Raw genomic sequence first — 27,009 nt, 5'->3', positions numbered from 1 at the left:
AGCAAATTATGCAGCTTCTCTCGAATTTCCTTTTGCCCACTAAAAACTAGTTAGCCATGGAAGAAATTAAGTACCTGAGACATACTCATTGACCACTGGAGTCCCAAAAATTATTGTAGCTACCAGTCATGTCCACGGGAATTAGTGCATAGAGGTATAAAATATGACTTTACATTAATGAAATTGATCATTTCTAAAGTGGCTTACCAGCAGGGAGGAAAAAAACCAGAATTAACAAAAGCACCAGTCCATCACAGTACCCGGCTACCCACAACTGAGTCTTGGAACAAAATGTTACTCAAGCTGTTCACATAGTAGCCCCACTCCCAAGAAAGTACTGAAATAGGACATCTTTTATTTATTTTTTAACTCCTTCCCCAAGAACCTCGCACAGTGCTAAACATAAACTGCACAATGAATAGAGGTATTTAACTAAATATTATGTGTCCATTTATGCAAATACATAGTACAATAAACTCTACAATTATAAAAGAGTAACCTATTCTTTAATGCTCTCAAAATTTTAGAATGTCCTTCCCTCCTCGACTCCTCAAAGCAAATATAGTTGCTCCATCCTTCTGTGCTCCCATCTCACTTCGTTCGAATGTTCCCATTGACATTTACCATACTGACTCATTATTCTTCTATTTACAAATCTGCCTTGATCCATGAAAATTGAGCTCAAAAGGTTATGCATACTGAACCACCAGGCTTTAAGTGCACCAGCTCTCTCATAAACCTTCCATTATTTTTTAGAAGATAATCATCAATATACACATCTCATTTTTTTTTATTAGCACAAACACATTTATTTATTAACCAAAGGGATGATCCTAATTAATCCAAGACACTTTGAAATAGCTGCATGTAAAATGTTTGGGATAAAGATAATTGAACACAGTAATGAAAAAAAAAAAGAAAGAAAAAAATGGTATGGAGATTTGCTCATTGAACTGAGCTTGGTCATTCTCTTAGTTAACTCCTGTCCAAAGTGATGATGGAATTTTTATTCTACTTTTTCATAGATCCGAGTACAGGCGACATTGTTCATGACACAGTCCACCATTAATTTCCCATCTTTCAATTTTCTTCTTATTGTGCTTTCCATCCCATCCCACTCCTGATGCTGAACCAATGCACCATCTGTAAAGTTGCAGACGGTCTGAGTTTTTCTGCCATCAGCTGTGGTTTCTTCAAACTTCTCTCCCAGGGTACAAGAAAACTGTGTTGTTTTCAAAGTGCTCTCAGTTTCTATGGTGAGGTTTTTGCCATCACAAGTGATGATACAATCTGGCTTGGCCATTGTGCCCATTTTCGCAAAGCTATTCCCACTCCTACTCCTTCATGTATTCATCAAAGCCTTTGCCGTCCACCAGGCGCCATCTTCCTCCCAGCTGAACTGTGGCCATGGTGGGTGCGGGCGGGCTGGCATGCAGAGCAGGGTCTGTGTCGGCGTGGCAGCGTGCTGTTACATCTCATTTTTTTTTTAAAGGCATTTCCCTCTGAAACTCCTGGGATGCTGTTACTAATTACAGAAAAATTATGAATTTTCAGAGTAACTTCACTACCACCCTAAACCTGAGAGCAAAATTTAAGAAACAAACCACTCCAACACCAGAAAACCCAACCAAAACAGTTGACAGGTCACACTTCCTCACATTCTGAAGTTACACTTAGGTGATTTTCTCCCATCCTAAAGCACATAACAATCCCAGAATCCATTTTAGAAAACAGAATACTAACCCTCCTCCCAGACCATTTTAGTCACATCCAGTCATATACTTCTCTAATACAATGCAAAGGCTAAGACAACGGAAGGCATCAGGCAAATGTCAATGGTCTCTCCTTAAAGTTAGGACATCTCAATTTGTCATTTGCTCAAAGAGGCTTTGAAAAAGAAACAAGAACAAATTAACCATTCAGCTTAGAAATGCATCCACACCAGGAGAAGGCACTCTGACATAAGAATTAACAAAACAGGTAGTCCACCAACTTGCTTATCTTATTTTGGAGCTCCCTCACCCTTTTCAAATTATATACATAAAGGAACACTCTGTACCTATACCATATGTATTAATACCAAGAAGATTTTTTTCCCCATCTTCATTCTCTATATCATCATCTATATCTCACTACCCCTCATTTTTGTGTATGTATACAAACCTCGTTAATTATCATTGGAATACAAAGCTATTGACTAGCTCAGAAGGGAAAAAAGAAAGCACGGTGGTCTTATTCCTCTTCTATAATTTTTTTACTATTCATAAGTTCTCATTTTGTTTGTCCTTCATTTTCAAAAACCCTTCACACAATTAGCAATTCAATTCTACCACAAAACATGTATTAGAAATCAATAGGCAATCTTTACAACAGTTTAAATTTGCCCCATCAAAGCCTGTTTACAGAATACAAATCTGAAAGACAAGTACCAATTATACACAGGCCACAATAGTGCTGAACAAAAGGAAGACTGGTTTCAAGAGACAGTATGAACATCAGAGAAAAATCTGGGAATAACACGTAAGTTAAACATGACGAAAAACCTTAAAAAGAATTACACCTTTTTTCTCTGCTTTTCAGGCTATAACAGGTACTCTCATTTCCATTTCCACTGAGGTGGTAAAAAATGTTGGAGAAAACAATGAAAGTTGAATGAGTATAATAAAGTATAATTAAAATATACGTATATTCCTTAATAGAGGAGTATAATGGATAATGTGAATAAAGCTGTTCATATAAATTTCAAAATACATGTACCAAGACGATTTTAAAGTAGCTGTCTACGTAATAAAAAGTTGAGTTAGTTAGGCACGTGGGATACTGTGAATATAAATGTTTCTGAGGCGCTCTCAATCAACAAACCCACCAAGCAGAAACATCTGTTGTGCTAAGAATCCTAACAAGGGCCTGAGAACACACTGTGATCTCACCATCCGGAGCTGAAACCGTGATGACACATGTTCCTGTGCAGGGTGCCTGGGTCGAGTCACTTCCCCTCTCTGAATCTGTACTTTCACGTTTGCTTTTTCAGTCACCTGATGCTTGCAGCACAATAACCCAAAACCCAGAGGTCAGAGCAATGGTGCTATTCTCCTCACCTTCACCTGACTTCAACTCCATCCCCATTTCCTTGTCTCCCAATGGGAAAACTCCTGAAAATAACATTTTCAGACAATCTAAAGTTTCTATACTCCTGAATGAAATGTAAGAACTGGCATAAGCAATGACAACTGAACTACAGCCATCCTGAAAATCTCTCTAACCTTGAGCTAGATTCACATACTAACTGCCAGTAACCATAAGAAACTAAGCCCACAGTCTTCCAGTTACGGTCTGAAGTTCTGAAAGAACCACCTTCTAAAGATACGGTTCCACAAAACAGTACAAGACTACGTGACCTGGGATAAAAAGAAAACATGCGCAGGATCTTCAGCCACTGCTCAACCTTGCATCAACAATCTTCAGACAATGGCATTCTGCACCTTTTCCTAAGGATCAATTAGCAGTGCAGACACAGTGCTGACTTACAAACTTTTCTGTGAGGCAGCAGAAAATCATGATGAAAAGCTCAGGCTTTCAATTTCAACTTAAACTAAGTCTAAAACTTGGCTCTACTACTTACCTCTTAAATAAGCTTGGGCCAATGACTTGACCCGCCAGTGCCTTAGCCCCCTGATTTGCAAAACTAAGGTAATATATACGTTGCAGGATAAGACAAAGGTTAGAGGAGATAATATAGGTAGGTGTTCAGTGCAGTGTCAGGCACATATTAAGTGCCCAATAAATATAACTCAGCATTATGAAAGTAGAGACTAATTAATTATTTTCCTCTGTGTTGTTTCTATAAAGATTTTCAAATAAGAAACTAAAGTATTTCATGAGGATCAGCTTATTTCAATCCATTGTAAGCTATAATCAGTGGTTTGAAAGTTCTTGGTTGCCTGAGATTCCTCCCTTTTACTCTTAAAAATTGAGAATCCCAAAGAGCTTTTGTTATGTGGGTTATATTTATTGGTACTTTATTGTATCAGAAATTAAAACTGAAAAATTTATAAAATATTAATTCATTTTAAAATTCCATGAACTCATTACACATGAAATAAACATAATTTTATGAAAAATAACTGTTTTCCAAAACAAAACAGAAATAAGAACATGGCATTGTTCTACATTTTGGCAAATCTCTTTAATGTCTGGCTTAATAGAAGACAGCTGGATTCTCCTATCTGCTTCTGCATTCAAACTGTTACACTGTTTGGGGAAGTTCATTTTTAAAATTTTGCCTCACACAGATACCCAGTTTGAAAAAGGAGTAGTATTTTAACAGACTTTTGGGATAGTTGTTAATATTCTTTTTCCATGTTACACCAAAACTTGACAAGTGGTAGTTTCTTAAACGGTTAGTCACAATGTGAAATCTGAAACCCTATCAATGACCCTATCAATGTGAAATCTGAAACCCTATCAACGATCAATGTTATCAATGACAACAGAGTTTTGTACTCTGTTACATTAAAAGTGACTGGTCTTTCACTTTGAATGAATCGTTTAACCAAGCATGATTTTGCTGTAACATCATACATTGATCATTTGTGAAAATACTGGTTCCTTGAGTTATGCAGATCTTCCAAATGTAGATACATTTCATTACACAATATCAAAAATCACATTTGTTAATATCATTACTATACTCATAAAGCTTTTAAATACTGAAAAGCTGTCAAGCTCATGGTGGCGAATATATGTTTTCCAAAATTCTGATTTTCGTTTGCAAACTCAAATTTTATCACTGGCAACAAAGACTCTCCACTACCTCCTCGAAGTAAAAGGCTCGCTTTATTTTCAAGAAGATATCTGCCAAATACCCAATTTCTGGATAACGACAGCTTATCACAGTCCTCCCTTCAAATAAAAATGGAGTTTCATTTAAAAAAGCAGTTAGTTGGCTGGGCGCAGTGGCTCACGCCTGTAATCACAGCACTTTGGGAGGCCGAGGCGGGCAGATCACGAGGTCAAGAGATCGAGGCCATCCCAGCTAACACGGTGAAACCCCGTCTCTACGAAAGATACAAAAAATTAGCCGGGTGTGGTGGTGGGCGCCTATAGTCCCAGCTACTCGGGAGGCTGAAGCAGGAGAATGGTGTGAACCCGGGAGGCAGAGCTTGCAGTGAGCCGAGATCGTGCCACTACACTCCAGCCTGGGGGACAGAGCAAGACTCCGTCTCAAAAAAAAAAAAAAAAAAAAAAGCAGTTAGTTCACCTTAATGTCCATCACACAAGAGCTTTTCCTCAAGACAACCACAACATTTCCATGTGCAGAACTCCTTTGCGCATATTTCCCTTTTCTTCCCACATTTTTAAATGTGTGCTCAAAGGTTGAGATTTAATAAAAGTAATAATGTTCACTACTTCATCACGGACATAAGTGGAACTGGCATTATTTCTCACTCACAGTACATGACTGTAATGAATACCATGATTACTGAGCTCAGTTTAGTTCACTGTCATGATTGATTCTAAGGCATCGGCAGCTTCACCCATTGTTGCTTTTGCACTATGCACTATCAGGACAAATGTCTGCACACTATAAAAAGATAAATAATGTTTTCATGTGTTGACCTCACAGACTCACTGAAAGGGTCTCAGGAATGTTCAATGGTCTACTGACTACACTTGGAGAACCAATGTTATAGGATCAATGAAGATCCATCAATTACCTACCTGTGTAGAACCTGTATAGAGTACAAGTCATGATTAGTACTACAAGGAACTAAAGGGGACAGAACATTTTCTTAAAAACACACAAAAAGCTAACACAATACACAGCCATTTACAATCAATTGCCTAATGAAACAGCACAGAAAATAAATGCCATAATCATTCTGAGAACGGAAAATGAACTCTGTGGGCTGGACCAGCTAGAGAAGGATTCAAGGAGGAAAGGGTTTTGAGTTAGGCCCTGAAAAACCAGGCAAGCTGAAGAGGTGACAGCATTCCAAGCAAAGGTCACAGCACAAGCACGTCCAGGTGACAGACGGTAAATCTGAAGAGTCACAGAAGAGAAATGGCCCACCTGTCAAGCACCTTACCCCTGTCCAAGGAAGATAAAATGCCTTGACTAACACTGCCAATATACTAATGACCAGGGAAGAAAAAAACTGCAAAGAGGGGTTAAGGTCAAGGTAGAAGGAGTTGGACTGCCAGGCTTAGTAGTCTGAACTTGATTCTGAAAGCATCACAAAGCCCCTGAAAAGTGTTTTGGAAAGGCCAGTCGAAACAGTGTACAGGAAAAATAAGAGAAATCTGAAGCTGAAGACCTATTTTGAAGCCACTCTCATGACCCAGGTGAAAGTCGACAAGAAGGGCATGAGTAGGGAGACAGCCCCAAGACAACTACAACTGTAAGACATGGTACACAAAAGCAGGTATGACCAGACTTGCTTCTAACTGGACAGCTGCTGATGAGCGACCAGCCCGGGGAAGTCATGGTCATGATGCTTATTCTAATAACCACACCTGAGGGCCATGGAAAAGAAAGGAAGGAGACATTACTCAAAAGATACTAGGTCACAAATCATACCTAGAAAGGAAAATTCCAGAAAAAGTGAATACCAACCCTTTTTCAAATTATAAAATTGTATCATACTCCTCTAAAGGAAAATGGAGGAAACTAATTCCTTCATTTGAGCTCAATAAACTTACTATAAAAGCAACAACCTCCCTTATAATTTAAGGTTCATTAAAAAACTACTAGCTGCATCAGGCCAGGCACGGTGGCTCACGCCTGTAATCCCAGCACTTTGGGAGGCTGAGGCGGGTGGATCACGAGGTCAGGATATAGAAACCATCCTGGCTAACACAGTGAAACCCCGTCTGCACTAAAAATACAAGAAAATTAGCAGGGTGTGGTGGCGGGCGCCTGCAGTGCCAGCTACTCAGGAGGCTGACGCAGGAGAATGGCGTGAACCCAGGAGACGGAGCTTGCAGTGAGCCAAGATCGCACCACTGCACTCCAGCCTGGGCGACAGACAAAGCGAGACTCTGTCTCAAAAAAAAAAAAAAAAAAAACTACTACTAGCTGCATCAAAGAATATAATCAACAGAGTGAAAAGGCAACCCACAGAATGGGAGAAAATGCTAGCAACTCTTATTTGATTAGAGTTTAATATTTAGAATACATAAATAATTCCTACAACCAATTTAAAAAAAGGGTAATGGGCCAGACATGGTGGCTCATACCTGTAATCCCAGCACTTTGGGAGGCCGAGACAGGCAGATCACCTGAGGTCAGGAGTTCGAGACCAGCCTAGACAACATGATGAAACCCTGTCTCCACTAAAAATACAAAAAATCAGCTGGGCATGGCGGTGCACGTCTGTCATCCCAGCTACTCAGGAGGCTGAGGCAGGAGAATCGCTTGAACCTGGGAGGCGGAGGTTCCAGTGAGCAGAGATTGTGCCACTGCACTCCAGCCTAGGCGACGGGTGAAACTCCATCTCAAAAAAATAATTAAATTAAAATAAAATAAAAATAAAAAACAGGCAAAGGATTTGAACAAATATTTCTCCAAAGAAGATATACAAATAGCCAATAACCACATAAAAAGATGCTCACATCACTAATTACTAGAAAAATGCAAATCAAAACCACAATGAGATATCACTTCACACGCGATAAGATGACTACTGTCACAAAAACAGAAAATAACAAGTGTTGGTGAGGGTACAGAAAAACTGGAACACTTGTGTACTGCTGTTAGAAATGTAAAATGGTACAGCCACTGTGGAAAACAGTATGGCAGCTCCTCAAAAAATTAAAAATAGAACTACCATAGGATCCAGCAATTCCACCTCTGGGTACATACGCCAAAGAACTGAAAGCAGGGACTTCAAAAGATGTATGTACACCCACGGTCAAAGCAACATTACTCACAATAACCCATATGTGGAAACAACTCTAGTGTCCATTGGTGGATGAAGGGATAAACAAAATGTGGTATATACATACAATGGAATATTATTCTGCCTTAAAAAGGAAATACATTCTGACACATGCTACAACATGGATGAACTCTAATGACACTGTGCTAAGTGAAGTAAGCCAGTCACAAGAACACAGACTGTGTGGTACCATTTACATAAAGTACCCACAATAGTCAAATTCATAGAAACAGGAAGTAGAACAATATTTGCCAGGGACACGGAGGAGAGAGAAATAGAGAGTTATTATTTCATGGGTACAAAATTTCCGTTCTGCAACATGAAAAGAGTCATGGAAATGGACAGTGGTGATAACTGCACGACAATGTGAAAGTGCTAAATGCCACTGCCTCTGCATTTAAAAATGATTAAGATGGTAAATGGTTAAGATGGTAAATTTTATGGTATGTGTATTTTACCACAATTAACATTTTTTAATATTCTTAAAATATCAATTACTGGCATGCAGTAAGCACTTGGTACTTTCTAGATGAATAAATGGACTCTAAAATAGATTGTGGGCAAAATCAGGAACCACTTTGAATGAGGTAATCTAAGCCAAACTCAAACATTACCACTTCCAGGAAGCCAACTCCTCTCCCATGCCAGAATGAATCATGCCCCTCAGTGCACTCTCATTCACCCAGCAGCCTGTGCTAGAAATTTCCAGTTATTCTGGACAACTACCACCTCCTAATTCCCACCATCTACTCACCAAGTTTCATCCATTCAACTTTCAAAACGTCCATTAGATCTGCCGGCTCCCTTCCAACCTCACTGCATTCAGGCCCTCACAATCTGTCCTAAACTATGGCAATGGCCTCCTCTAACTTGTCTGAGAGGCAATGCTCCCTTCTCCCTCTGCCAAGCCACTATCCTCTACTGCTGTCAGAATGAGGTGTCCAAAACAAAACCAGACTATCCTCCCTTTTGCTTCAAGAGGACAAACTAAAGCTTCCACCCATCCCATTTTGACTTTCTAACCTAATTCGGTGACCACACCCTATCCACACGAAATAATTCTACACCTCACTGCTCACTGAGCTCAAACACACCAAGCTCTTTGACGTCTGTTTCTTTGCACACAGTTTATCACAGCAGAACCATCATTCCATTCTTTCTCTCAACCCAGGCCTGGCAAATTCCTACTCATGCTTTAAGACCCAGCACAGGCCAGGCACGATGGCTCATGCCTATAATCCCAGCACTTTGGGAGGCCAAGGCAGGCAGATCACCTGAGGTCAGGAGTTGGAGACCAGCCTGGCCAACATGGTGAAACCCTGTCTCTACTAAAAATAAAAATTAGCCAGGCATGGCGGCGCATGCCTGTAGTCTCAGCCACTCGAGAGGCTAAAACAGGAGAATCTCTTGCACCCAGGAGGCGGAGGTTGCAGTGAGCCCAGATCGCGCCACTGCATTCCAGCCTGGGCGACAGAGCAAGACTCCGTCCCAAAAAAAAAAAAAAAGACCCAGCACACCCGTCCCATCCCTCATCCCTCGTCTGTATTCCTTAGAAGCCTGTATACCACAAAGTTGGTACTGTAACACTGTTACACAATAAATTTCCGTATCTCTCACTATACCCCAATTATCTTTGCACTCCTAGTGGCTGGTGCATATTCCTTCTGCGGAAACATTTCTTCGCTGAGCTTATACTACTTGTAACTAGCATAAAATGTATTATTTCTGTTTTGTGAGCAGGACAAAAAATCCAGAGATCTCATCCTCCAGAGACACACTCTTTGTGGCCTAGGACTGTGCTTTACTCTTCCTTGGTTCTTTCAGGGCCTAGCCCATAATATGCTGTTTCATATTGTCTGCTGAAAGGAATTTCAAAATAAAACTGCCCCTAGAAACCATCAAATTAGCTTTTATTATGCATTTTTCTCTCAAAGTGTCTATATTCTCCTAACACAAAATGTTATGAAATCTAATTACATTTACAAAAATTAGCAAAGAAACAACACTGCAAACAACTTATTAGCCAATTCATGTCTCCTAAAACAGTAACACAGATAGCATAACTAGTTTATTTCTAAATTCTTATTTCTAAATAGGAATTCAGACTGGAAAGGTCAGTAACTGCTGTATATAGTACCTCTTCTTCTACCTTCCAATGTCCTATACCATAATTGATCTACACTTAAAGAAAAAAAAATTCTCCTCAATTATAGGTACAACCACAGACAGAAAATAAGTGCTTGCTGGACACATATGTGTCCAGCGACAAGCAACATGGTATATAAAATAGGTACTGTTTTTCCCATCTTACACACAAGGGAACTGCAGCTCCAGGAAAAAAAAAAAAAAAAAAAAGCTATTTCTAGTCAAGGTCACAAAAATTAGTTGAGAGAGAGCAAGACTTGAAACCACAATCATAAAACCACACAATGCCATGGGAATTTTAATCATGGTCCCTTCACTTAGGATGGTAAAGCACACTTACAGGCACAATGGGAATAACTGCACTACCGTGGGGTGTGCAGTCTTAATTGAAGATCCAGAGAAATAGTTTATTTATCCACTCTAGTTTTTGTATCTTAAGAGCATTCTGGTCTGGCTCAGTGGCTCACACCTGTAATCCCTTGGCCTTGGGAGGCCAAGGCAGGAGGATCACTTGAGGCCAGGAGTTTGAAACCAGCCTGGGCAACACAGTGAGACCCTGTCTCTACAAAATAAAAATTACAAAATTAGTCGGGTGTGGTGGCACATGCCTATAGATCTAGCTACTCAAGAAGCCGAAGTGGCAGGTCTGCCTGAGCCCAGGAGTTCGAGGCTGCGGTGAGCTGTGATCACCAGTGTACTCTAACAGCCTTGGCGATGGGGCAAGACTGTCTCAAAAAAAAGAGCGGGAGTGAGGGCAGGTATTCTACCAGTAGTATCACATGCAACAGCGAGTACTTTCTTCAAGAGACATATACAACACCTTTCATTTGTCATAAAGGCTACTCCATTAGAAAAGTCTGGAACTGCTTGCAAACTGCAACAAAAAGAACACTGGCTTTGGAATGAAATTGACTTTGGCCGAAGTTCTGGATCCTGCCCTTACTAGCTCAATAAGTATCCTAGCTTCTTTGTATCTCATATTTCTGTAACTAAAACACAGAGATAAAATCTTCACAGGTTAGTGAATAAGGCAAAAAAACAACATCTAGCACATAGTAAGCACTCAATAAATAAATAAAGTTTCCTTCATCCTATGCCAACTCTACCAGAATTTTGTGTCCAATTTTTGTATCCACACTAGATTAGAATTCAAATAACTTACCCGGTCCATAGTAAAATCAGTATGTGAATCATGGATTTTTGTCAAACTCATTTGTTTCGTGGATACAAACTTCACAACCAAAGTTAACAAAGTGAGCTAGAAGCCAAACTAAACTAGAATCTGGGTCTTTTAAACTACCCAGTTCAAAGCTCTTTTTTAGTAAAAGGGGAAAGACTTACACCATACGAAGATAAACCAGAGTATCAGTTCAGAACTCTGATTCAAAGGCACAAGTCTTTCAGGAAAACATCAGTAGAAACAACAAGACACCAAGACAAAACTAAGTCTGAATCGATTAAAACACATGACTCATCTATTCTATAAGCTCTAGACTTAGAAGTCACATTAAGAAAGTTCACAATGGATCTTTAAAACACAAAACAGACCTTAAACAATGGTAAGGAAAGCTCATCAGAATGTGCTAGGATACAGCATTCCAGATAGCTTATGAAAAAAAGAAAAAACACAACCACTGCCACATAAGGCCCTACTGAGTACTAAGAATGAACACACACAATGATAATAGCTAGAAGGTGGTAAGTGCAAGCAAGGAAGGCAAAAGAATTTTAAAGATAGTAACAATTTGTCAAATAAAGGCAAATTAATCATTGGCTTTTCAACACAGTCACAATCTAACAGCCATTCATTCAGTAAAGATTACTGAGCCCCTACCATAAGCTGGGAGCTAGGTACTAAAGATACAAAGGTGTGACACTAGCCCAGTAAAAGGAATGAGATACACACATATAACTTTACAACCAGGATAGGAAACAGTGTGCCAGAAATGCTTGAGAGGTCAGAAAGACAGCTTATAACCTAACTGTCAGAATGAAGCAGGGTTTATGTAGGAAATATCCTTCAAGACTTAGCTTGAAAAGCTAAGGCAGAATTGGACATGAACAGATGGGAAGGAACATTCTGTGTGTCCCGAGGGTCTAGCCTCCGCACTGGCACACAAAGTAATCAATATATGTTTCTCAAATGCATGAATGGGCAAAGGCACATGATGATAAATACTTCACCATGGTGAGAGAACAGTTTTTAAAGCATGTTGTTGCAGAACCAAACTGTGGCAGGCCTTACTCAGATTTTATTCTGTGGGCAATGAGGAACTACTGTTTTTAAATGGGGCAGTGATATGACCAAAGCTGAGCTAAAAGAAGAATAAACTGACAGAACATAAAACAGGTGACAGCTAAAAGAGAAAACCTGCCCTTAACTATGCTATTGACCTTATCTGCATCCGAGGTAATTATGCTTCAATCTTGGTCAGTCCCTCTCCTTAAAAATCTTTTACACTAATGATTTCTGATGATGTGTGTAGTAAAGTCAGGATAAGCTGGATTATACTATGGTAACAACCAGAAGGTATCAGAAGTTAACACAACGAAGTTTACTCCTCACTCACTCAAAGATCACTATGGCTCCAGGCAACTCTCTGGGGCAGCTATCCTTCAAGCCTCGGGGCAGTATTCCAACCTGATTTCGTCATGTGGTACTGTCATAGCTACTTTTGCTTCCAGGTCCCAAAAGCAAGGAAAGAGAGAGAGGATTTCACGTCAGAATTTTTTTTTTTTTTTTTTTCTTGAGAGAGAGTTTTGCTCTTGTTGCCCAGGATGGCATGCAATGGTGTGGTCTTGGCTCACCGAGAATCGCTTGAACCACCTCCCGGGTTCAAGTAATTCTCCTGTCTCAGCCTTCCAAGTAGCTGGGATTACAGACATGCGCCACCACGCCCGACTAATTTTTGTTATTTTTAGTAAAGACAAGGTTTCACTATGTTGATCAGGCTGATCTCGAACTCCTGACCTCTGGTGATCCACCCACCTCAGCTTCCCAAAGTGCCAGGATTACAGGCATGAGCCACTGCTCCCGACCTCACATCAGCTTTTAAATGCTTCTAGCCAAAAGTGACACGTTTCCATGCGACACAGCAAGTCACAAGACCATGCCATCTTGAAATAGGCTGGGAAATGTGATATTCCACATGCAAAAAGAAGAACTAGAAATTGTAGTGAGTGGCACTAATGCCCACCACGTTTTGATATTTTTACAGTGTCCAGCAATAAATTATGTTGTGAAGAAAAAAAATGCCCAATTTCTTTGCATTAGGTACCACCACAGTAAATCCATTCTTAGGGCATCAAAGTTAGCACCACACTGATCATAAAACAATCTAATCTCTGTACGTTCACTTACTCTAAAGAATTTAGCATCACCTATTTTAGATTTTTTTCATATCTATTATTCTTTCAGGAATAATTTCCAACCATTAAAGAAAACATAGCTTATTTCATTCTGCTCTAATCTCATAAATTTCTCATTTTTTCCTTATTTATGAGAACATAACAGATAAGGAATGGTATATACAATACGATCAAATCATTTCTGCCCTATTATTAAGAGTCCTTGGCATAACAAGCAATTAAGAACAATGAAAGTTGCTAATCACTTATATCACCAGATTTCATTAATGAAAAACATCAGTAATAGCAGTGCTATTAAAAACACCTCACAGCTACAAAACTCCTGTAACTTTAAGAAAGGCAGGTGAACATAATAAAGAACGTACATATTTTAGAAACACAATCCTAGTTTCAAACCCCAGCTCTTGCACTTCCTGGCTGTGGGAGTTTAGCCAAGCTACACAATCTCAGTAAGCCTCAACTACCATTTACGGCAGAGCTAACTCCAGCTACTTCACAAGACCACCCCAGGGTTAAGTGAGACAATACAGATAAAATGCTACAGAGTAAGTGCTCGGAAAAAAAAAATCGCAGCTAGTATAAATAGGTTTTGATAAGCAAGGAATATGATTCTTTGCATCTTTTTATCAGGATTTCCCAAGCTCCCGGAGAGCTAAAAAGTACTTTAATTTCTAATTGCTTACTTGAGAAATATCTCACGGGCAGTTAACATCAGAGCACAGCCTAGTAGTCAGATACCACAATCATCCATTGTATTATACAATTCCTTCATGATTCAGCCAGTAAAATTTCCCTAACCCTGAAAGACTTATACCAAGAACAAAGACATCCAGCCAATAGATGGAGATTCATAAACACCAAATCCTAGGCCCCAGAAGGCACTTTCAACATATTTCAGTCGAGATGTTTCCAAACTGATTTTTTGGCCATGGAAGTGTCTTCGAAGGAAACATTACAGGAAACTCACAAAAATAAACTAGAGGAAAGTGGAACTACTCTGTGTAGCACCACTTGCTCTCTTTTTCATGCTCTCCCCAATCCCATTTGGGCCCTTGACGTAATTCCAAGGATCTCCAGGACTTGAGGATACCTTTTGGGGAAAACACAACAAAGAACCAAACAAAAACCTGATACAGTTTAATCATTTCATTTTTGATGGGAGAATTGAGGTGGCGTGGGCTAAGCAACTTGCCCAAGGTTGTTGGCAGCAAACTAAGCCAAATTTATTGAATCCTAATCCAGTGTCTGTTCACTAACAAGTTTTTCTCAGCTACAGAATGCTTTACATCAGAATGTATCCTTTACATTTCTACCAGTCAGTGAGTTTCCACCTTCCTATTTTTAATCTGGCATTCTTATTACTACTGTCTTGTTACTCATTCTCTTATTATTTTGTTCCCCATTATTACTGTCCTATGTCCCAGAAAAACTGCATAGAAACATTTAATTCCTACCACTGATTTACCAAGCTAATTGTTTATCCCAGATCCCTAAGATAGGAAAGAAAGTAGTGAGACCTAAGGAAGAATCCTCTGAAATGTGAGATACCAAGGCCCTATTTGTTGGCTGACCTGCTAATTGTTATTACTCTCTTTTTTTGCAACCTCAAAGGGACAGTTTAAGAGAATACCGAGACAAAAATGACTAGCTTCTTTGGTAAACAGTTTATTATAGCTCAAGTTACCAGGGGGAGGAAACAGTAAAAAAGCAGAATGGCACACTTCTGAGATTTAAGTCCAAACAATGCTGTTGTAACAGAGAAAACAAATCAGAGCTGGCCTTGCCCCAAAAGATTTCCTAAACAGAGGTCCTTTGGGAGGCCTACAAAAATTCTGATCAATTCAGGTTGGCAGAGAAGACGTCCTCAAAATTCCACATAGGGTTCCTTACCAAAACAAAGTAACATCTAGACTTTATAACGAAACTAAACAGTTCAACAATCAGGTATACTACATAAAAAACTGGGTGGTTTCAAGACCACAGAAGCCCTCCCACATCTGAATTAACTATCTACATGTTCCAAGACTTTATTATAGAACCATCATAAATCAAATTTCTACTTCTAGTGATATAATATGCCGGGCACGGTAGCTCGTGTCTATAATCCCAGCACTTTGAGAGGCCAAAGCAGGTGGATCACCTGAGGTCAGGAGTTTGAGATCAGCTTGACCAACATGGTAAAACCCAATCTCCAATGAAAATATGAAAATTAGCCAGGCATAGTGACACACACATGTGGTCCCAGCTACTTGGGAGGTTGAGGCAGGAGAATCGCTTGAATCCGGGAGGCGGAGGTTGCAGTGAGCCAAGATTGTGCCACTGCACCCCAGCCTGAGCAACAGAGACTCTGTTTAAAAATATATATATATATACACACATATATATATATATGGCTACTAAATTATAATTAATTAGCTATTTCTCTGTAACCAGAAATAAGCTGAATATCAACAAGATACTCCTAAGAATGTTCAACAAAACAGAGACAAACTGGTGTATCAACAGTGCCAAGAGATCACCTTACACACCTACCTGACTTACAACTTCCTATACAACTAGTTCTTCCTACTTATAATACAGAAAACCTTCACAAATATTATGATTGAAAATTATTGTTATAGCTGAGACCAATTAACTAATCTTTGGCTCAAAGAAAAAGGTTTGCCTATATTAAAGTCAAGAACACAGTTCCAATGTTTAATTTGCTTGTTTTCTTGATTATCTAAACCATGATGTCAATATGTAACTGTGATTTGAGGAACATATGTGGATTATACATATTTGTACTTTCAGAACTAAATTTTCTTTTTTAATTTTTTTTTTTAGAGACAGGATCTTGCTTTGTCACCCAGGCTGGAGTAAAGGCAGTGTGATCGTAGCTCATTGTAATCTCTAACTCATGGACTCAAGTGATCCTTCCACCTCAGCCTCTCAGGTAGCTACAACTACAGGCATGCATCACCACCCAGCTAATTTTTTAATTTTTATTTTGTAGAGACAGGCTCTCACTATGTTGCCCAGGCTGGTCCTGAACTCCTGGCCTCCTGACTTCAAGCTATCCTCCTACCTCAACCTCTCAAAGTGCTGAGATTATAAGTGTGAGCCACTGAGTCTGGCCCAGAACTAAAAGCTTTAACAGTCAGGCTCAGTGGCTCATGCCTGTAATCCCAGCACTTTGGGAGGCCCAGGTGGGAGGATCACTTGAGGCCAAGAGTTTGAGACCAGCCTGGTCAACACAGCGAAGACTCCATCTCTAGAAAAAATAATAAATAAATAAATAAATGAATAAGCTATAACATTAATTCTAGCATGCATTTAGATATGCAACAGAATGGCCACAGATCATCTTTCACAAGGCTCTTTGTGTAGAAGAGGACCTTATTCCTTAGCATCTCTAAATCTTATCTCAAATACTTCCCTGTTTTATTGCTGGAGTTAATTTGAACTGACAACCATGAACAAGCCGAAGGAACATGATATCAGTGACTTTATTTGAAAGTTTCCTCCATGTGTCTTTTAATATTGAGAACTCAGATTAACTTTTAGCACTTAAGAGGACAGTAACTATGTTTCATGAGCTTCTTCATATCCTTTTAGAAATACAGAGTTCTTTCATTTTCTCTTTGGTTGCCAGTAATCCAGTAATTCTATTAGTTAATTATCTTATGGCATCTAAAACTTCAAAAACGTGTTTTCTAAAGGTTATGGGGAAATAGTAAATAGGAACTGTCATATTCTGCCAGAAGTATAAATGACATAAGCTTTCTGTAGACAACTTGACAATATCTATGAACAGCTGCTGAAATGTACACCATTTGCCCTAACAATTCCATTTCTCTAACAAAGTAAACAAGGACACACAGATGTATGTATAAGGCTGTTCTTCAAAGCAATGTTTATAATAGCATAGAGGAAAGGGGCAGGAGGAAGGGTGATGGGGAAAAAAGATACACAACCTATTCAAATAATAGGAAATGAACTGAAGACAAACTTAAGTCCATACAAAGAAATACTATATAGCCATTAAAATAACTATGTCAGTTACTTGAAATCATATAAAGGTGGCTGGCGGAAACACGTGGATCACTTGAAGTCAGGAGTTCAAGACCAGCCTGGCCAACATGGTGAAACCCCATCTCTACTAAAAATCCAAAAATTAGCCGGGCGTGGTGGTGCTCGCCTGTAATCCCAGCTACTCGGGAGACTGAGGCAGGAGAGCTGCTTGAACCTGGGGAGGCAGAGGTCGCACTGAGGAGAGATCGCGCCACTGCACTCTGGCCTGGGCGACAGAGTGAGACTCTGTGTCAACAACAACAAAAAAGAAATCATATAAAGGTATATTGATGAAATGTTTTATAACCTGTTTATGCTCAAGAGTACATAAAATATGCCACATATGGCTATTCTACATATGGGTTGTATATATGTACATACACACACTCTCTACAAGTTTTCAAGTTTGGAAAGAAAAATTATACCAAACAATTTTCTCTAGGTACTGTCATTTATGTGTACTTTTTTGGGACTACAGTTCCTAAACTTCTAGAGGAACTGTACATTACTGTTGTAATAAAAATAAGACTTATTAAAAATGTCTTTCATAAATCATGAAAGATCTGATGACTCCTAGAATAAGAGATTAACCATAAAAATAAATCTACTGGCAAAGTCAAAGTTACATAAAGTTCTGCCAAAATAATAGCTCACAATGATGTCCCTTTCACATAATCACTCGTTTCAACTCTTGCCAGAATGAGGAATCCTGAGCAGAGTATGACTTCTAGAGTAAGACCCATGTTCAAGTATGAACTCAGCCACATACTAACTGTGTGACCCTGAGCAAGTCGAGCCTCTCTGGGCCTCTGTCTCCTCATCCATAAAATATGTATACTTACACATTTTGTGAGGATTAGAGTTACGAGGATTAAAATGAGATAAGGGTTTGTAGAGTACTCACTACTACACTTGGCAAATGGAAAGTAGTAATAAATGATGGCAATTATCACTATTATTGTTACTGCCTATCAATCAAGAAACAAAATCATGAGTGCTTTAAGGGCAGTGACTACATCTTATTTTGTTTATTCCTCAATCCCTGGCGCCCAGTAGTGTGCCTGACATACAACAGGCCTTAAATAAAATGCTGAATGAAGTATATATAAAATTAGCTATTAATTTCTCTGAGCTTCAATTTCCTTTTCTGGTAAAATCATAAAAATACCTTCCTTGCAGAGATAAGACCTGATCTACATAAGACACTTAGATCAATAATAGCTACCAATAGATCAATAATGGTTCCCAATAAATAACAGCTATTATATTAGTGAACTTGTCCCTGCAGATTTCAACATGCATCAAGGCTGAGGGGAGAGAATAAATATAATTTTTCTTCTGCATTAGTATTTGAGCCCCGAGATATCTCACAGATGAACCATTACCTTTATTTGAGCTCGGGAAAGAAAACTCTCCATTTATGGGCACATATCCCAGTGAGCTAACTAATAAAGTGATCATCTTTAGACTGCCACAAGCACTTTTGGCAAAGCAGCCAAAATAATTCTTTACCACAGAGGGGGTGAAAGAGGAGTATTTCAAAGAATCTATGCACTTAGGACATAATATTTACAAAAAGTGCTATGAAAAACAATGTATCAATTGTTTTTGGGCCTTCAAATGAAAGCTTTTAAGATATCAACACTATTTTTAAATACATTGCCAAATAAATTATTAAGGAAATACAAGATTTACAGAGGTATTCAATTACCTTAAAAAGTATTTTCTTTCACAAAAATCCAAATACTTGGGAATGCATTATTTAAAAAATAATCCTCCGGTGGGGGGGGAGAATCACCAAATTCAATGGGGGAAACAAAAGACTATTGACGTGAAAACAAAAATAATTATGTATATATCATAGCATTCCTATGCTGGTACTTAAGAGAAACAGTTATCTTAAAAAAAAAAAAAAAGTCTAACATACGAGAGGACTCAAAAAAACTGCACAGATCAGTAATTTGTGCAGCTTTAATTTTCCATGTCTAATTTGACAGAAACCTCAAATTTCATATAAAAGTGCTTAATAAAAGGTTTGCAGTCCTATTTCTGCAATTACTCTGCTGAAAGGAAAATAGGCTACTCAGCACTCATTTGCTTTGAGTTAAAGTTGTCTGTTTCATATCCTGGAAACCTATCGTGCCTTGTTTTACAGAGGCATTTCATGGTTTACAGTATTATACATTGGAGTAAAAATACCATTTAAAAATCACTAAAAAGAATAGTTGGTAGTGACTTTCAGGACAACTAGGACAAACACAGTAAAGCATGGGTGAATTTTATGGTATATGAATTACGTCAAAACAAAGCTTTTTTTTAAAATAATGCAGGTAGAGAATAGCAAAATCTTGCTAGAATCTGGGTAATGAGTATGAGTCAATTCTACTGTTCTATTGTGAACATGTTTTACAGTCATAATTTTGTTTTTTAATTAAGCCAGACATCATGCGCCCACATTCTTAGGTCAACCATCCATACGCCAATGAAGCTGCTGAAGAGGTTAAAATGTAAAGTGACAGAGCCCTCCATGGACCAAGCACAACAACCAGGCAAGAGCTGTATAGATTTTACCACCAAACTTGGTCAACACCAAACTTCCATTTAACACGGTGTCTTCTCTTTCCCCAAAAGGAATGCTTTAAACGGACCAAAATCAAACTAAAACTAATGCTAGAAAAGAAAAAATAAACATCTGTTCATTTATTCGCAACAGGATGGATTTTATTAAGTTTAACATATACATGTATGTTACGTGTGTATATGTATGCATGTGTGTGTGTGTATGTATAGTCAAAAATTCATTCATCCTTCCATCAACCCATATATTTCTTGAGAAGCAACTATTATGTGCCATTGTTGCTGGGGATACAGCAATAAACAAAGCAGATAAAATTTGTCCTCAAGAAGTTTATAATCTGGGAGGAAAGATAGACATGTGATATTACATTACCCCATCTATTCAGTGGGCAATCTGACAATACATCCTACTAAATTAACCAGAGAAAGGAAATGAACGCTGGGCAAAGACAATATGGAAAAATCAAAGAGGTAACCAAAAACAGTACAACTCAAATCCCTAATCTAAATAGGAAAAACAATCATTTATTGGATTGTTTGGAAACCAGCTAGGTTTCCAAAAGAAAACTTCTATCTTGTCTTATACATACAATCTGTCCTATCAAAAAAGTCTCCCTTTTCAAAAAGATACATAAACATTACCTTCAGATATCCTTTGAAATAAAAGAGTAACTTTAACTGTTTAACTAAGCCAATCTCAATTATTCATAATTCATATATAGTACTACTCAATGTCCAGCTGTACAATATTCCTTCCAAGTTACCATAAATCTTGGCAGAACAGAAAGATAAGTTTAAACCTGGGTGTATCTCATGTTACAAAGAGGTTCAACAGCCACAGCCAACTCATCCCACCTTTAAATTTTCAGATTTCAAGAAGAGAAGGAAAGGGATGGAGAAAAAAAGAAAGACTTGAAAAACAATACTATTGGATAGAGGCAAAAGTTCAGGGCCATTCTTACACAGCCCCATTAAAAGAACAGATTCTCATTCATGATAAAAATTTAATTAAATATACATGCCAAGCTATCAGAATTCTTCTCCTTTCTGCCATCACATACTAAGGTTTCTCTGGCAAGGTTATCTACACAAAGATTCCTCTGAACAATGAACGGTTCCTCTGAACAATGGGCTATAAGCAATGATGAAAAGGAACTTGCATGTCCTGTCTTAGGAAATTACCCAGACACACTATTTATCAAATAATTCTATTTACTGTACTGTATTAGAAAAAGTGTTTATAGTAATAAGGTTGGCAAGAATAGTAAGAAAATTAATTATTACTCCAAACAAAGTAGAAAGGAGTCGTTGCAACTCTGAAGAAGCCTCACTAATGTGAAAATAACATCTGTCCCATTTCATGTCCAAGAGCCTAAGTTTTATATCTTTCTCTGGCCATCCTTCTAGGACTCAGTGAAAGGTGAGTCAGCAAATACCATTTCACAGAACAAAAGAACTCAAGGGCAAAAGAGTAGTAACCTGCTTAAGGTCACACAGTCAATTATGTGACAGAACCCAGCTAAACTGGGACTACTGCCTCCTTCCAACTACAAACCTTGCCAAGTTAAAGCCATTTTATCAGGGGGTGGGAGGAGAGGAGATGGAATCAGGTGACAAACAGTAGTGAGGAAACTAGCGAAGTATCTAGTTACAGAGCTATTATTTCCTAAATCAAGAGTGAAAAATAAAAGATTTTTTCCCTAGAAATTAACAGGCATGCTCCATTCATTTGCCAGAGTCTCTGCTCCAACAACATCTCAAAATGCTCAAAGGGATGAATCAAGGACAATTCACATTTAAGGGACTACGGAAGAGAAAGTTGCATTACATGACCCAGGTCTTTCCCCAACCATTCCACCCTGTGTCTTCTGTTGGGTCCACATAATCCACTCCCCTGCATTACGCAGAAGATACGCACCCAAAAAACATGTTTGATATGAGCCAAACTGGGCTGAAAGCTAGGGGGGTAAGAAAAGATGTTTAGAACTTCATGGTGCATACCTGTATTTTTCTTACTGAGGACTTGCTTACTCTTTCTCCCCCTAACACTTCAGTACTACTAAAATGAACCTTAAAAACTGGTTTTTCAACTTCCTATATAGTTTACACATGAACTAATTAAATGTTTGTAAAACACTTTGAAGATGTGAACAAATGTGTAAATGTTAATTATTAATGTCCATCCACAAAGCTTCTGTATGTGAAGGAAAATACAATTCTACAATTCTATTGGCAAGTTTCTGCTACTTTCAAGGCACAAACATGGACGCCTAGCATGTTTTTAAGAATTCTAGGAAAACTTTAAGAGCAGACCACAATGATTTTCTATTTGCACCAAAGAACAAAATGGAATTTTAAACTGGCTACTTTGGATATAATTACATCAAAGTGAAAAAAATGTGACTTATGGCATATATAATAAAACTAGAGTTATGTTTATAGTAACAATGTCCCAGGTCAAAGTTGCAGTTCACTGACTTGAGAGAAGCAAACTTAAATCTCTAAACCCTAGTTTTCTCATCGAAAAAGGGAGAAAGAATAATATCTATCTTATAGGATTACTGTAAGAAATTAAGAGAATGTAGATGAACATAACATGTAGGTAAACACACACAAGTTTCTTCTTCCCTTTAGTAACTTTACTTTTTCGAAAACACCTTTTAGAAAATGACCTCAAAAAACAGCTCTCTAGACTGGACGTACACACTATTCTATGCTCTAAAGATACACACAGCACTATTTTGGCAGGAATGCCCAAGCAAAAGCTTTGGCTATTACTGCCCACTGACCCATGCACGCCTTTAATCCCTGAAGAGAGGAAGCACCTCAGCCAGCCCCCAAGGCTTCATGTGATCAAATCAACACTTAGAACTCTACTTCCCAACTCTTGTTACCGTTATTTTTTTCCCCAAATAACTCCCAAACTGCAAAGTCTCATTTATAGTTCCTTTGTATTCTGAGCCCAGCCACTCTGTGTACAAAGCATCCAAGAGGATGTACACTCTGTGTACAAAGCATCCAAAAACCATTTTCTTCCAGCTTGTTAAACGTAAAAGAAATTATTTCCATGCAATGTCACAACGGATCTCCCTTCTCCCACTCCAGAAACACACCCACTTAGACAAGGCAGAACTCAAATGCCAAGACAAGGATGATAGATTAATTTACAGATACCACCCAAATCACTGAGTATGTTTTTAGAAGTGATTCATGAATTACTGAAAATGTCAAATTTGTCAAAAGCCCCTGTCATATCCACCACCTTTAGGACAGCTATCACCTGGGAAAAAGGATACTTCTAAAAATCTAAGTTAATGTTGATGGTGTAATTCAGATTTTAAAACAAAACAACTTCATGCTCAGTTCAATTATTCTGAAGAGATCTGCCCACCACGATGCAACATACAGTACCCTTTCAACAAAATGGTGCCACAATTAGCCTGGTAGGAAGAGTATGTGCTAACAATTTTTCCAGTAACTGTTATGGACTCATTTCAAAACCACCCAGAGCCAGGTGCAGTGGCGTGTGCCTGTAGTCACAGCAACTATGAAGGCTGGAGTGCGAGGATCACTTAAACCCAAGAGTTCAAGTCCAGCCTAGGCAACACAGCAAAACCTCATTTCTTAACAAAAAAAAAAGAAAAAGAAAAAAATACTCTTAACTGATTCTCATCTATGATTAAGATTATTCTGTAATCCCAGCACTTTGGGAGGCCAAGGCAGGTGGATCACGAGGTCAGGAGATCAAGACCATCCTGGCCAACGTGGTGAAACCCTGTCTCTACTAAAAATACAAAAATCAGCCGGGCGTGGTGGTGCACACCTGTAGTCCCAGCTACTCAGGAGGCTGAGGCAGGAGAATCGCTTGAACCTGGGAGGCGGAGGTTGCAGTGAGCCGAGAGAGCGCCACTGCACTCCAGCCTTGGTGACAGAGCGAGACTCCATCTCAAAAAAAAAAAAAAATTAAGGGCTCACATTTTTAAGACAATAGACTATACATAGTAAAAAAATGGAATAAGTAATATCAGCAACCACAAACAAATGAAACCCATTACCCTAGAAACTCACCAACTGAGCCCAACCTCAAATAATATTATTAACTCCTTTTATTAAGAGTAAGAATAGGGCCAGGCACGGTGACTCATGCCTGTAATCCCAGCACTTTGGGAAGCGGAGGTGGGTGGATCACGAGGTCAGGAGTTCAAGAACAGCCTGGCCAACATGGTGAAACCTCATCTCTACTAAAAATAAAAAAATTAGCCAGGCGTGGTGGCACATGTCTACACTCCCAGCTACTCGGGAGGCTGAGGCAGGAGAATTGCTTGAACCTGGGAAGCGGAGGCTGCAGTGAGCTGAGATCGCGCCACTGCACTCCAGCCTGGGTGACAGAGCAAGACTCTGTCTCAGAAAAAAAAAAAAAAAAAAGAATAAGGAGGCCAGGTGCAATGGCTCACACCTATGATCCCAGCACTTTGGGAGGCCAAGGTGGGTGGATCGCTCCAGTCTAAGAGTTCAAGAACAGCCTGGACAACTTGGCAAAACACCATCTCTACAAAAAGTACAAAAATTAGCTGTACGTGGTGGTGCACACCGGTGGTCCCAGCTGCTTGGGAGGCTAAGGTGGGAGAATCACTTGAGCCCAGAAGGGAGAGGTTGCAGTGAGCCGAGATCGCACCACTGCACTCCAGCCTGGTCAAAGGAGTGAGACCCTGTCTTAAAAAAAAAAAAAAGAATAAAGACAAATATATACTCTGCAGAAAATCAGAAGATCAAAAGTTACCCTCGTCTACTTTGCAGTAGCCTCCTTCCAGACTATCTTCATATATGTGTATGTGAAGTACATGCAAATAATACACTAGCATCACATAAAAATGTCATTATCTTTCCACTATCACCAATATCCTTAGAGACTACAAATGGAAAATAGAGTTCACTAATATTTTTATCATGCTCAGAGAAGAAAAGTTTTCAGCACGTTTGGAATCCTAACTAATTCTGATGTAATACGCAAGATAATTGTTTTAGGTCACTAGCATCTTCCCTCATTCATATCTAGCCTTCCTTTAGTTACTATACATAGTGGTGGTTGCTTTATGACTGTCATGATTACTAACTACTATGCCATGAGCCCCTATTATGGAGCTTTATATATCCCTAATTCCCACTAAAACCTCCTACTCTCCCTTCTCTATCTACAATTCTCTAATTCATACACCCAGTCCAGACCATCACTGAACTCCAAAACTGTATATCCAAATGCTTACTGATACCTTCACTTAAAAATTTCACAGATCTCAAACTTAGCATGTCAACAGGGAAATCACAATTTCAACCTCTCAGCAAACTGATTCCACGTCTTCCCCATTTACCCAGTTGTTCAGGTAAAACACCTAGGAATCCTCCTTAATTTCTTTCTTTCCTTTAGAACCTTTTTCCAATCTGTAAGTCATCCTATCGTTCTATTTTCAGTGTATATGGATTCAAACCACTTCTCACCACTTTCGCTGCTACCACCCTAATCCAAGCCACCATCTTCTCTAGCCTGAACTATTGCAAATCTCTTAACTAGTCTCTCCGTTTCCACTACTGCTCCCTATGCCAAGAGTAAAGTTTTTAAAGCCTAAATCAACTCTTGTCATGCCTTGCTCAAATCCTTCAGCTGTTTCCCACCATACTTAAGAGCCTATTTGATCTGGTCTCTGGCTACACATACAAACCTTATCTCCTCACGCTCTTTCTCACCCATTCCAGCCACACCAGGCTCCCTGTTCATTCTCCCATCTCAGGCCCTTTGCACTTGATGTTCCTTCCATACTGAACATACTTCCTCTGAATCTTCATGTGACTTGCTCCCTTGACTTTCTTCAGGTCTGTTCAAATCTCACCTCCTCAGTAAGGCCTTGTCTGACCTCCCCAATCTCTGCTAATACTCTTCATATCCTTCCTAGAATCATCACCACCAGACATGACTGCACTTGTTTGTTCACTCGTTTATTTTCTGCTTTCCTCAATAGGATATAGATTAACGGCAGCAACTACAGATGTCACTGAATCCCCATTACCTAGAACCGTGCCTGACAAACAAAAGATACTTGAAAAAATTAACAAACAACCCTACAAGGTATGGCATATAACCATTTGCCAAAAGAGAAAAGAGAAGATTAGATTTCAGAGACAAATAACTTACCTAAACCTGCATGGTAAATAAATAGCAAATGCGCCTGAAAGAGCCAGCACTCTACCCATTGACTCACTACAACTTGTGACATAAAGCATATATGCTAAGAAACAAAAACGCAAAAGCAAGCATTTCTACATGAAAACACCAGATCACAAGTGTTACAGATCTTTTAGAATTTGTCTAGCAGGTTTTCTGGTTTTCACTGGAAGACTCCCCCACGGGGGGGGGGGGGCAGAAAATAATAGATTATAGTGATCCTTCTCTTTCTGTTCCGTCACCATAGCAATTCATTTCTTTGATTAATCTTAGGTATGTACCATGTGCCTCTCCAACTAAAAGATATCTACATTTTTTTGTATTTCCCACAAAGCAATGGCTGAGCTAGTGTCAGAAGATAGTCAACAAATACTTCTTTGTTATTTATAACCCCAAAGATTTTGAGAATCCTGTAATGAAACTTTAAGAACCACCAATAAAGCATACTCACCCAAAGGACTTCAGCTGCTAACCATAATGGAGTAACTAGATCCAGATTTATCCTGGCATCCTCCCTAACTACTAGAAAAGTGGACAAAATGTATGAGGCAGCATCCTTTAGAGCCTGAACAACAGGCAGCATAGAACTGCAGTCCCAAAGAGAAGGAAACAAATGAGATAAGCCCTAAAATCGCCCCAGCTTTCTGGCTAGAGGTACCTTCTAGACCATGGTGCAATGAGGAGGATCAAGCACAACATGGCAGCCTT

General features: G+C 39.0%; 1 protein-coding gene, 1 non-coding gene and 1 pseudogene across 9 annotated transcripts in view; 1 reads left to right on the top strand and 2 right to left on the bottom strand.

Moving 5' to 3' along the window:
* Nucleotides 1–27,009, bottom strand: part of AKAP13 (A-kinase anchoring protein 13) — a 355,010-nt gene that overhangs the window by 318,997 nt on the left and 9,004 nt on the right. The window lies entirely within an intron of this gene.
* Nucleotides 1–27,009, bottom strand: part of LOC129050185 (fatty acid-binding protein 5-like) — a 46,262-nt pseudogene extending 19,253 nt beyond the window's left edge.
* Nucleotides 26,419–26,480, top strand: LOC112129154 (U7 small nuclear RNA). Its single transcript, XR_002911575.1, has one exon. It is a non-coding gene; the product is annotated as a U7 small nuclear RNA (small nuclear RNA).

The sequence above is a fragment of the Pongo abelii genome, chromosome 16 (assembly GCF_028885655.2).
Source record: "Pongo abelii isolate AG06213 chromosome 16, NHGRI_mPonAbe1-v2.0_pri, whole genome shotgun sequence".
Lineage (NCBI taxonomy): Eukaryota > Metazoa > Chordata > Mammalia > Primates > Hominidae > Pongo > Pongo abelii.
This window is presented reverse-complemented; position numbering and strand designations above follow the sequence as displayed.